We start from the raw sequence: 13,012 nt of genomic DNA, 5'->3' as shown, positions 1-13,012 counted from the left end.
TCAATGCTGTATTCTGTAATTTGTTCTCTTGTTCTATTCTTAACACACATCTCATGCACGTTTGTCTTTACTCTGTTGCTCTTCCTGAGGTTCTGTTGTTTTGTGTTGTTTTTTCAGGGCGTTTTTTCTTATTTGACTAAGGATCTAAGGACAAGAGGTGTTGAATTGTACAGACTATAAAGCCCTCTGAGGCACATTTGTGATTTTTGGCTATACCAATAAAATTTGACTAAAAAGAGGCCGAGGGGTTGGTTTAGTTTAGTTTACTAGGATCTTCATTGGCTATTAGAGATGGTAATAGTTTTTTTCCTTCTATCCTTCCACACAGCAACATATATATATGATATGATTTTAGTCTTAAAAAAAAAAAAATTCTCTCAAGGTCAGTAGCTCTAAAATGACATTGCTCTGTACATCACTGTTCTCCTTGTTACATTTGATGTAGGTCTGGGCATTGTGAATTGAACCATCACTACATGCCTGGTGTTATAACTATGTCTGTTACAAGTGTAATGTATAAGATCATATAAGCAGTTGGGTGTTGTCTTTAAACAAATATTAGTAGCGTGTAACAAGCTGGCAATCTGTGTTCTACCATTAACCTTGAAAGGCTCTGACGCATTTTTAAAATGTTGAACTGGCTTTTGCACGCACAAACAAATCATGCTTCCCTATTTTGGGCTATTTGTGGTTTCCTCAGATCCTTTTAAGCTGCACTGGACAATAATCAAGGTGGGACAGCATCAAAGTCTGGATAACCTGGACAGCAGAAGTTGGTGTGCATGTCTCTTAATCATGGACAGCCCCCTTCCCATTTTTCTAAATATGAGTGGACCAAGATAGATGACTGTCTAATGTGATGCCAAGTAATTTTGTTTCGCATACTTGTTAAATTCCCAAACCTCAGAGATAAATTGAGTTTTGGGTTTGACTTTAACATGTGATACGAGCCAAAGACAACAGATTTCATTTGATGTTTAGGACTATCCTGTTATCAATAACCCAATCTGAAATAAGTTGTACCTCCTTGTTTAGAGCTACAGAAATTAGTAGATGACATATACACTGCTGTGTCATTTGCATACATGGCCACATTGGCCCTCTCTCTAAGACTAGGGGCAGGGAGGGATTGTTTGTGAATATGGTAAATAGTAATGGCCCCAGGCAGCTCCCTTGTGGAATGCCAGAATGTACATATGTGATATCTGATCCGATCGATTGCCATGAAAGAAGACTCCTGCGATCTGGTGGATAAGAAGCTTTTTATCCACTTTTTGAGAAACCATAATAGGAGAGTTTGTGTAACAGTAGATTGTGATCAATAACAACAAAGGCAGCAGTGAAATCCAACAATACTGAGCCTTCTATTCCCTTACTGTCCACCTTCCGTAGACACCGTAGTCACCTGCTATCTGCAGAGGCGGTCCTGGCTAGTTTTGCGCCCTGGGCGGACAGACCCCCCCCCCCAACACACGCACAATATTGAACTAATTATGTTATTTTATTACATATGTTATTAAATACAAAAATTAACAAGAACAGAGAAAGAAATTAAGATAAATAAATGACATGTAGTATGTTAACGCCAATGTAAATTGCACAAATCTTCACCACACAAAAATAAGGTGAATAAATGAAAGATAGTATGTAAAACTTTTTTTTTTTTTTTTTGCATTTTATTTATTTATTTATTGCATTGCATTTCACATAACCCAATAACTTACATGTAGCTATAACGGGTCTGTATTAATTTTATAAATGTATTACTATTTATTTGGAAGCAGCCAGATTCCAGGAGATTGTATCTCATTTGCGGGCGTCAGGGAGCCGCTATCAATATGCTGGAACTTCCGGGAGAGTTGGGATGTCTGAGTGTGTTTTTAATACAAAGTAGCGTGGGCTATTCGAAGTGTTTTCAGTTTCATCCATTTTTTGAGACTCTGAAGTGTATTTGACATTTTAGCTTCCAAAGCTCCGCTGCCTTATACCCTCTCTAACTCTGGTCCTGCGCTGTGCTCAGTGTGCTGTGTGAGAGGGGGAGTGGCCAGCGGCTAGAGCGGCAGCAGCAAATGTGTGCTTCTTTTACCAATATATTTATCTATATCTTTTACATTTCTTATCCAAACAACGTCAAACTTGGCACTGCACTTACTCGTAGCAAGACACCTGTCACGTTTGAAATCAATCGGATGAACGGTTCAAGAGATATGCGAATAACAGACAGACAGACAGATGTTCCTGTCATTTATAGATAGACGAGAGATATGCGAATAACAGACAGACAGACAGATGTTCCTGTCATTTATACTGTAGATAGATATTCTTTCTTAAATATTTACTTTGCAGGTGAAGGAATCAGTAAAGTATTAAGAAATGTCGCGTGGCTCAGCTTCAATAACGCCAGCTTCAATAAATGATGAAACTTTATTAGAACCCCCCACAATAGATAACATTTTCCTATCAATATTTCTTTGTGCCACACTATTTTTCAGTTCATTGTTAATCCAAGGTGCTCTCGCTGTTTTTACATTATGTTTTTTAATTGGAACATGACAGTCAGCTACTGACAATAATAACTCCAAAAAACTAATTCAGGGCTAGCTCTGGATTCTTCTCTTATGCAATATGCCATGTTTGGTTTTTTTTTTTCAGTTCTTTTAAAAATAAGTCCTCACTGAAGTTATGTAAGATATTTTACAGATTACTTTTGGAACTGCTTTTGAATTTTTCAATATTGTAGTCAGTGCAGCTCATAGGCACTGAAATCACAGATGAGCACAAACCAGCTGCATTTGGATAAATATAGTCAATACAGGTAGAGGGGTTGCCAGTTATGACCTTTTGAATTCTGGTAGTCTGGTTAACTAACTGTGTTAAGTTGAATGTAGCATGGAGTGTCTTTTTAAGTGAGCATGTTGTGGAGAACCAGTTAATAATCAGATCTCCCATCACATATAATTCCTTGTGATGGACACCCTGTCCATCTCACATACATTGATGTGGGTGTGGTTAAGGAGATAATATGATATGCTGTATAATGTATTTATTTTACGTTTATAATTCCTATTTTTTCTTTGTCTCTCTCTCTCTGGTTCAGTTCATTTTGCCAGTACAAAATACAAAGCAGAAAAACAGTCTACAGTAACTGATCAATAGATCAGTCCAGCAGTCCAGCATCTGTGATATTTCAATTGCTTAAATAAAGAAATAAAAACCTTTCCCAAACTCAATTTCACATGAAGCAACCCTCTCTGGACGACAGTTGAACCATGATATTCAATGAAATGTTAACAATTATTTTACCTTTTCTGTTGTATTGTGTTACTGTATAGGGAAAATATCAACACTGATTTGTTTTCTGTATTTCCTGATTGAGTCATCCTGATATAGGAGACATGTTGGTTTTTCAGACAACGGCACGAATACAGATGAATAGATTGAATTCAATATCTGTAAAAAAGGAAAAAAAGAAAGAAAGAAAAAATGTGGAAAAAAACACCTCTCATAATTCTTCAGGTCAGGACTGAGTTATGGCAACAGTTGTGCCATCTGCAACTGACAGTAATCAGAAAATATGGGTCACTTCTGTTTTCCCTGGTCAGTGTAATAAAGTTATATTCATTACAGCAAATTATTTAATTTAATCTTCAAATGTCTTAATTATTGTTCTTGACTATCATCACTGTTTTCTCAACAAGACAGTCAAAATGAAGAGGGGAAATAAAAAAAGATTTATAACAGGTTGGACTCAAGTTGAGCAGACCAATAGTGTGAAGGACCTGGACACGGGAACAAACGTTTGCCCATTCAAGTCATAGAAGGTGAAAGATACAAAGCCATATTCATAAACAGGTAGGTAAGTTGAGTTTCTCCTTATAATTTTGACTTTTGTACATTTGTATGAAAGAGAGAGCTGGTGACAGAGGCTGTGAAATTGTTTTAAGGGATTTTGACATCACAAGGTTATTGTTATTTAATTAAAATGGAACATTTGGAGTAAAGTTTTGTTTTTAGAAGTATGATTCACAAATGTACCAGTATATACTTCATAGGATAAATACGCTGCACCAACTCTACTGAGTTTTTCTTAAGCCTCTTTTGCTGTAGCTCTTTGGCTTTACTCTAGATTTACTGTTAGGTTCACTGTAAGTGCTCATATTAACCTAGTTTCCAGCAGCAGCGGGCAGCTGTTTTCCATGAAAACAAAATTTGGTACAAATTATAATAAAAAAACTGAAAAAAAATGATACGTTGGTTTAGTTGGTGCCCACTGCACAAAACTTGTCCTACACAGAATGGCAGACAAATTAGTGACTAACTGGTGAAGAAAATGTAACAACTATCAGCTCCAGATATGTCAGAGTAGTTTGTTTGTTAGCTAGTTGTGGAGTATAAGTCTAAAATGGCCAGAAAAAGTCAACTCATTGCCCATAGACCTCTGACAGAGTGAAAACTTCCATTCATTCAGCTCTGTCAATTTTGTGGTTGATTTGTTTCAACATCAGCATCTGCTGAGTGAATGGAAGTTATCACTCTATCTCTGAAATGGTAACATTTTTAACTGCATGAGTGTTATTCCTGCTCACGGAGGGCTGTGAGTAGGAATAATAAAGTTATTCCTCACTTCACTGGCCAGCTAATCTGAGCATCATAGAGGGCTCAGAGAAAAGTGATTGTGTGAGTTGTGGCTGCAGGGACAGATATTACTTCAAAGGTCACAGTGAAACCTTGGCGAGAGAGTGAAGGAGCATTAATAATTTTCTGCCTGTTACTCAGAAAACAGTAACCGGACTGGTTAGAGGTAAATTTGGAATATGATGAACTGCATCGTGCAAACATGATGTGAAATACTTAGTGTATGTGATTTAAGATACAACTGAAGACACATTAACCACTTCACACACGCCCCTGTTTTTTATGCTGTTAGCCTAAACGACATGCCCAAGTTGTGAGCAGCACAGATCCCACATAGTTTGAGACTAAGAGATGTGTCTGGTATCATTGGAAAGGAAACACTCTCAGGATTCTTGTAAAAGTCTGTGTGATTCTGTGACTTACTGACAAAGAGTGGCAGAGGTTACAATGATGGGGTTGTTTACTCGCCCATAGGTTTGCCTTTACAATGACATGTGTACAGACATCTCAGCGGATATAGACACAATGAGGCCAGAGCCACAGGTCTTGGCTTCATGCAGTCCAAATTTGGAGTCAAAAGACCAAAAGATGAATTTTTCAGAATTATTTTTCAACAGGTATGTCCATGCGTTTTGCTCAGGTCCTTTTTGGAGACTCCAAATGGACACTTGGTTACCAAAGCTGTATAACCGCAATCAAACACCTATAACTTCACACCCCCTTTGCCTACAATCAAAATCTTGGTCTCTAATGAAAGCTGACGCCATATTATTATTATTATTAATATTATTATTATTACATATAACCATATTTTTTTATTTGGCCATATCTATCTATCTATCTATCTGTTTATGTTGTTATAAGTCATATGTTAAGTCGAAGAAGAACCAACCGTGTACCAAAATGCCGTGTGCGTAATGATATATGGTTCAACTCTTTTACGCACAGGGCGCACGCCGGTTATGCTTGGAGTTTGTTTATGGACAGCCAAACTTAATAGCTTAGTGTCATACACCGTTTGAAACCTCTGACTATTGGCTAAAAGGTTATCAACTTCATTTCACCGAATATTTCCATAGGCTAGAACAGCAGTCAATCAAAGCCATGTCGTCATTGTTGTCGGTCACATGTCCTCATTGGCTTTGGAGACATGGGCTGTGTCTCAATTTGGACCCAACTGCGAGGCTGCATCCTCGAAGGACGCGGCCTTTGCGGCCTTCGAAGGATACATCCTTGAGGAACCTCCGAAGGACGCATCAACCGTTGTGAAATGAGACGGTCTAGCCTTCGAGGCATTTCCTGGTTGCGTCACCAGCTGTTCCCTCCCATAAGACGAGAAAGACGTCTCGACCGAAAAGACGGAGAAAAAGCTGACAAAATTATAAGAGAGAAGAAAGGAGAAGAATAAAGGAAAGGAGAAGAAAGAAGGAAAACACACAAGAAAGAAAGAAAGAAGGAAAACACACAAGAGAAAGAATAATAAAATAATAATAATCTGTAAATAGTTATTTCTGATGTAATTTTTGTAAATAGTGTTTCATCACTTGATAATAAAAGAAAATATTTAATCCCTTGTTCTTCCTGAACAGTAGCACTTTATGCAACCCTGTTATAAATTGTACTGAAGTTGTAAATACTAAATGGAATAGACGTGTAACAATGAACAATATTTTTTATTTAATAACAACATAAAACATCAAAATCTTCACAATCAAATAAAAAATAAAGAAAAATCATAAATAAACACAGTTCATAAATAAAATCAAATTAAACACATCTATATAGATTTATATTTATTTTTCTATTACTTTTTCCAGGAGAGAGAAGAGCCTCTCCATCCTGTCTTTCCCCTCCTGCTCCCTCCTCTCCTCTGCCTCATTTTGCCTTCTCATGTCCTCCTTTATGAGGTCAAGGAGGTCATCCTCCCTCCTCCTCTTCCTCCTGGGCCCTGGCTGGTCGTACTCCTCCTCCTCCTCCTCTTCACTCTCCTGCTCACCCACTGCGGCACTTGGCCCTGGTGTGTCCTCACGGATGGAGGCAATGAGGACAGGGGGGGCAATAGATGGCCTCTGCCCCAGTACCTCATCCATGAGGACAAACCACGGCCAAGTGCCAGCAGTGGGCTTGCCACTGGCCCCCTCCCCTGTCCCTGGATATTTGCAATCCTAAGGCAGTGGAAATCAATCATGTCAGCAATTTTCAGCAAAAGTATTTAGTAACAGTAAAACTAATCCAAACCTGTAGGCTACCTATTTTATTTATTTTTCTTAAATTGTCCCATTTTTTTTGGCCTGGTAGGGCTGGACCTTCCCCTCCAGCCCAACCTTTTCCAGTATTGCTATAAACACAGAGGGAAGCAAGAGAAAAGGTAAACACAAGATCACATCAACACAGGGATGCAAAGATGTACAAAAATGGACATCAGCCTTACCTCCATCCCGCCGTGGTGGAGTTTTTGGCCCCCGTGAATAGATGGTCATTTTCCCCTCTTTGTTTAATCAGGAGCTCGGTTTCCCTAAAACAAAAATAAAACAAAATGTAATGTAAAACATGTTTTTTTTTACTATGTCAACAGACAAAAGGGTTCTAATATAGCAAAAAATTATCATAATAATGATAATAATGAAGTATAACATATAATAGTGATAATCCCAAACGTAGCTCTTTATTAAAATCTAAATTTGTTCATCTTAGTCCATTTATATATATATATATATATATATATATATATATAAGATATAAGTCAAGTAATAAAATATAAGTAATTAGTAAAAGTATAAGTAGTAATAAGTAAAAATAATTAAATAAAACAAACCAATACTTACACTTGAATGAAAAGTCTTCACCTGTTGGTGTCGCCATTGTTGTGTTTTCGCGGCACTGAACAGCGCCGCGCAAAGGATCTTGGGATTTGGGAGGCCGCGAAGGATAGTAGCGATGCATCCTCGAAAAAGAGGGAAAAGAAGGCCGCATTTCAAGGCTACATTTGAAGGAGTCTTCGAATTGGGACAGCCTTCGCGCGGCGTTGTGACGTAATCGGCCTCGAAATGCGCACTTCGAGGATGCAGCCTCGCAATTTGGACCAAATTGGGACACAGCCATGTACTGCCTAATCCTAAACACCGATTGGCTTGTGTGTGGTGTCGTCAGAAGCAGAAGAGGCTCACGGTTGTAAACATCTAGTCACGTGTACTCTGAGACGGACGTGCAGGTCAGGAAATGACGTAAACGGACCGTATATGGTTTGTTATTTGTGTTATTACGTTACGTGTTGGACTAAATACATGTTGACATATTGAGGAAAGTATTCCGGTTTTATGGAAACGGATTTCATATTTCACAAGAATGGATACTTGGCGAGCTGTACAGAAAGTCCTGAGTCATAAGATGATCGTTGTGGATAAAGGGAAGACTTTGAAGGTATGTAGCATTATAGCTTTTCTTACTTAGCTCAGGGGCTAGCCGAGCTAATCGCTAATACTATTACGGCTGTGAGCAACCATATAAGTCGTGAGTGGTCTTGAATGAATCAGGACAATCTACGCTTTCCAACGATGTACGGCATGAATATATATGTTTAAGGGTTGGTGTTTAAAACATCCAGAAGAACTTGTGGCTACCTCCTAACATCCGTCCCGTTCCGTAGACGGAACAGCGTGCGTTAAGTGACAGTATGTTAAACATTTGATCTAAACAATCATCAGTGAGAGATTCTTTCTGACAGCTTGTGCCTTCACAACAGTTGATCAGATCTGCTCCACTTACATTGTAATGACTCTAATTCCCATCACTATCAGCCTAGATCTAAATAGCCATCTAAAATGACTTCTCATCTAACAGGCAAGAGAGAAGCACTGAATTGTCTTTGTGTATGATAAACAAAAGAAAGGAACGTACCTACTGTCACAATTGCAGTGCTAGCTGTGTTATCATACAGTAATCAGGGTTTAATGTATACAAATGTTGCATCCAATATTTTAAACTGGGATAGATCATTTCAGTCCATTAAATGGAATAAATTAAATCTCTCACTTCCTCTCACTTCAGCCATCATCCTCCCACCCTCTCACACACATAAATGTTGAAGAATAAAATCTACAGAACTCAAAATAGAAATGAACAGAATAATTATGAAAAATTCAAATGATTCATAAAATGTGTGTGTTCCTCAAAAGATGTACCAGGCCTAAAGAAATGACACATGAAATAAATGAAGTAGTCTGAAATGTTCCCAAAAATATGATTATGATTATGAAGAATATGACATTGTCTCTGTAAATGTGATTATTTCCTTCTATATTTAGTTTTCAATTCTGTATATTTCCACATTCTGTTAGTTCATCATGTTATCTTGGGCCCTGATAAGAACTGTAAACTGTTACAACTGTGTGTGTGTGAAAATACAATGCTATATATTTATTGTACATTGTGTTGCTCAGAGGCAGACAGTGTTAACTGAGTCAGTGTAGCCCCATAGACCTCTGACAGCTGCAATGCTGCACGCCTCCTCCACCTGCAGCTGGTGATGTGCTCCTTTATAGGATGACTATCGTTAGAAAAACGGTGGGGAGTATACCTGCAGAGAAAACCACAGGCTGGAACATTTCTCTCCATAAAGGGACTGTTTTCTTTGCTAATTCGAGCAGAGAACTCTTTGACTTGCTGATGGTTTTGTCCACAACTGGATCCTGTAATAATATGACAGACCTCCAGCAGGCACCTCCCACAAAACTTCTTTGCCAGATGTTTGATCAAAGCCTTACAGACTTTATTCATGTCCAGAGACGAGCCTTCAATTACCGTGAGCACCTCCAAAGTCTGGTCCACCAGTCTCTTTGTAGCGGTGAAAAGGCAGGCAAGCCCCCACAATGTGACTGTGTAATCAGATGTATGTGTCCATTGGTACACACACACCTCACAGTCACTTGATGGACAGGGTTCAATCCCTTCTGTCACTCCACATTCTGCCTCACTTTATCAGCTCTTGGGGTCATGACTTCCTCACCGCTAACAGGGTTCAGCAGTAACTGATCAATAGACTACATGTCAGAGATATTACAGCTCTTTGTTCAGATGTCCTTCCACATCAGCGAGATGGTTGATGAGGATGCTTGCACATTTAAGCAAGTAGACCCTTGACTGCATCAGTCACAGCAGCAGGAGCTAAAAACAGGTTGGCACAGTCTGTCAAGCAAACCTTATCCCACTTACATCAGAATGTGGTGTGTCTGATTACAACATTAGCTAGTTTAGTAACAGTTTGATACCTCAACAGCTCATTTAAGCACACTTATGAACACTATCGACTTGTTTTTGTATAAATGTCTACAAACCACAAAAAACAGGGCTTTGGTGCATTTGCTTCTGTAAAATAAAAAGCTTCCTTCACTTTACACTCTACTATCTGTTATTTGTTTAAAACAATTATATTTCCCTTTTCTTCTGGTTTCTTGGCATCAGTTCCACATTTTATATAAGGATAGCAAAAAAAAGAGTTAGAGTTAGGGTTCTTTACTCTACCCTCTTTGTCAAGCCCCTATGCTATGTTGGCTTTCTGTGCTAACCTGTGTAGAGTCACAATGATTAAGAGAAGTATTTATTGATACAGTAGGAAAGAGTATGAAGAATTTTTGTATACACTCAGATCCAAACACATACTTCATTACAACCAAGACTGACGCAACTGTCAACAACAGTGTTATAAATTTTGGGTGCAACAGGATGAAAATTCTCTCAGGCCCACACACTACATTGCTGCTGTGAGGAATATGTGAACCATCATAACTCACTCTCCCACTGTGAGACAAACAGGGCAGCTGCAGAATGCTCCCTGCTTGTATATACAGGCAGGGTGTGTGTGTGTGTGTGTGGCCGTTAGTGTGCATCAGAATGAGCTCTCCTTTGATCAATGGTAATTGATAAATAGCAGGCTTTGTGGTTTATGACCCAGGAGAATACTTCTTGACCCAGCCTCGCACACTGAGTGCTCTCCTGCCACCACATCAAAAACAAACGTCAAGGGCTTAGAGACAAATTGTGCCTGTGTGCTGTAATTACCTGTCTTCCATTGTGACAAATTTAACTCAGCATGCATGTGTGTGTGTGTGTGTGTGTGTGTGTGTGTGTGTGTGTGTGTGTGTGTGTGTGTGTGTGTGTGTGTGTGTGTGTGTGTGTGTGTGTGTGCATTATTGGTTGACACGGAATTACTGTGTTGTAGGTGTAGGCGAGAGCATCAGGAAGGATTAGATGAATTGAAAGAAAGGATGAAAAAGGCGTATTTATGTCTGTGTGGATGTGTTATATATATGTACATACATGTCTAAGGTTGTGTAGACAGGCCTGATCTATGAATGCAATTAGGCTACAACAACAATCAACAATCTATTTTGCGTTATAAAATTGCAAACTTAAATACATCAAAATGAAATAGACATTCCATTCCATTTAGCAGATTGTTGTTATATTGTCTCACTGGGCTTTAAAGTAATAAAGGACTGAGTTATGAAACCACTAACTAGTTCTTAGAAATGCGAGGCAAAGGAGAGAAGTTATGCCAGCTGGAAAAAAGCACAGCTGCATCATTATTTACACATGATGAGTCCCATTCATCTGTTTCAGATGCAACTGGTTTATGTTTAAGGCAACAATAATTTATTGAAACTTTATTAAATACATAACTGGAGAAAACATGGCAACAGTTTGAAGTAATTATTTTAAAGCATGATTTGATTTTCCTGGAGGAGACTTTGAATGTATGAGACAGGCATGATGTTTTTTTAGCTTTATTTCAAATGAAAATGTTTCAACATCTCCTTTGCACCCCCGGTCACTCCACATTCATCTATATGAAATATTTCTCCTCATAGATCTTCAAATGAGTAAGCAATGGTAAACAGTATTCCTTTTGTTTGTCAGTATTGTTGAACTAAAAAACACATCATAATATACAGACATAATATCTATAATGACCAAAACTCCAATACCAACAACAACCAGAATCATCATTCAGGAGGAATGCATCACTAGAATAAACTGTCTTTGTTTTAGAGGCTAAAATGCAATTCAAATATTTATACCTGATTGATGGCTGTCAGTGGCATCAGTGGTGAGCAAAACAATTACATCAGTGGCATCAGTGGAAAGCAATATAAAGGCTTTGGATTTGCGGGGGGTAATGGAAATCAAAGCTACTGGGAGAGAAGCATCATATTGAGGCTGATAATGACCATCTAGTCATCAGTGTCTAATGGTTTTAATTTTTCAAGAGTAATGAGCTGCAAAATTTTATAGGCTCATACTGTCACCAGATAGAGGCTAATGACAAGTTTATTTCAGTTAGGGTTGTGGGTGTTTCTTGCAATAGAATCAGAGTTGAAGCTAACCGTGTTGCCCTTGTGTCATTAGGTGCTGTGCTAAAATATAACATGATACAGCACTTTTGATGAGAAACTGCAAAGGTTGACAAAATATCTATAACATAAAAAAACATACAACACAAAGAGACAAAGAGGTGAATATTCTGATTAATTCACAAAGTCAGCTCCTGTGTCAGATAACTGCCCAAAATTACTCAGCTGCTGCTGGTATGCGCCTTAGTGCATCTGTGTTTTGGAAAAATTGGAAAATAATGAACTTTTAAAAGCATATTATGGTGATAGTTGAGTAATGATGACTTACATGACTATCCACTACTACTCCACAACACTTGAACAATGCAGTTTCCAGCGATGATGAATTTCTTGGTCATCAGAGGTGGTGTAAGCAGAAATTGTATTTTGCTGGGACAATACAAAAGTGGGTGGGCCATTTTTTCCCATAAAAACTGCCCTATGAAAAGTTAGAAGAGGAAAAAAGAAAAAATAGACAAACAAGTGACCACTTTATTTTGCAACATCAGTATATTTACACTGGCAAGACTGGCTGCCCATCAGTGCTAAAGCCCACAGCACTGTTAAGTAACTATTCTATTGCAAAAAATAACAACTAAACATAAACCCAGGCAGCAGAGAAGGTGTTCACTTAAATAGAAACATATACTCCATAGCTCACAGCCATTGTTGCTTTAGTACCAGTCAGCTGTGTCCTTACACCCTATTCTATCAAGAAAAATACCTGCAACACTGTGATGATTGATTTTACTTTCTTGGCTGTGCAGAGAAATACATTTGGCTGTGAATGTGATTCATAAATGACACATAAATCGTCATGTGAAACCATAACTACGTCTGCGACAGCGTGATTTCAGTTGGGGGTGCAGGAGTGTTCACTATTAAACAGTTCCCACCGCAGCAGAAATGATAAGTGCGTCTCCAGAGGTGGGAAGTAACAAAGTATTTGTTCTTTGTTACTGTACTTATGTATATTTTCCAGGTATCTG

The sequence above is a fragment of the Scomber japonicus genome, chromosome 2 (assembly GCF_027409825.1).
Source record: "Scomber japonicus isolate fScoJap1 chromosome 2, fScoJap1.pri, whole genome shotgun sequence".
NCBI classification, from domain to species: Eukaryota; Metazoa; Chordata; class Actinopteri; order Scombriformes; family Scombridae; genus Scomber; species Scomber japonicus.
This window is presented reverse-complemented; position numbering follows the sequence as displayed.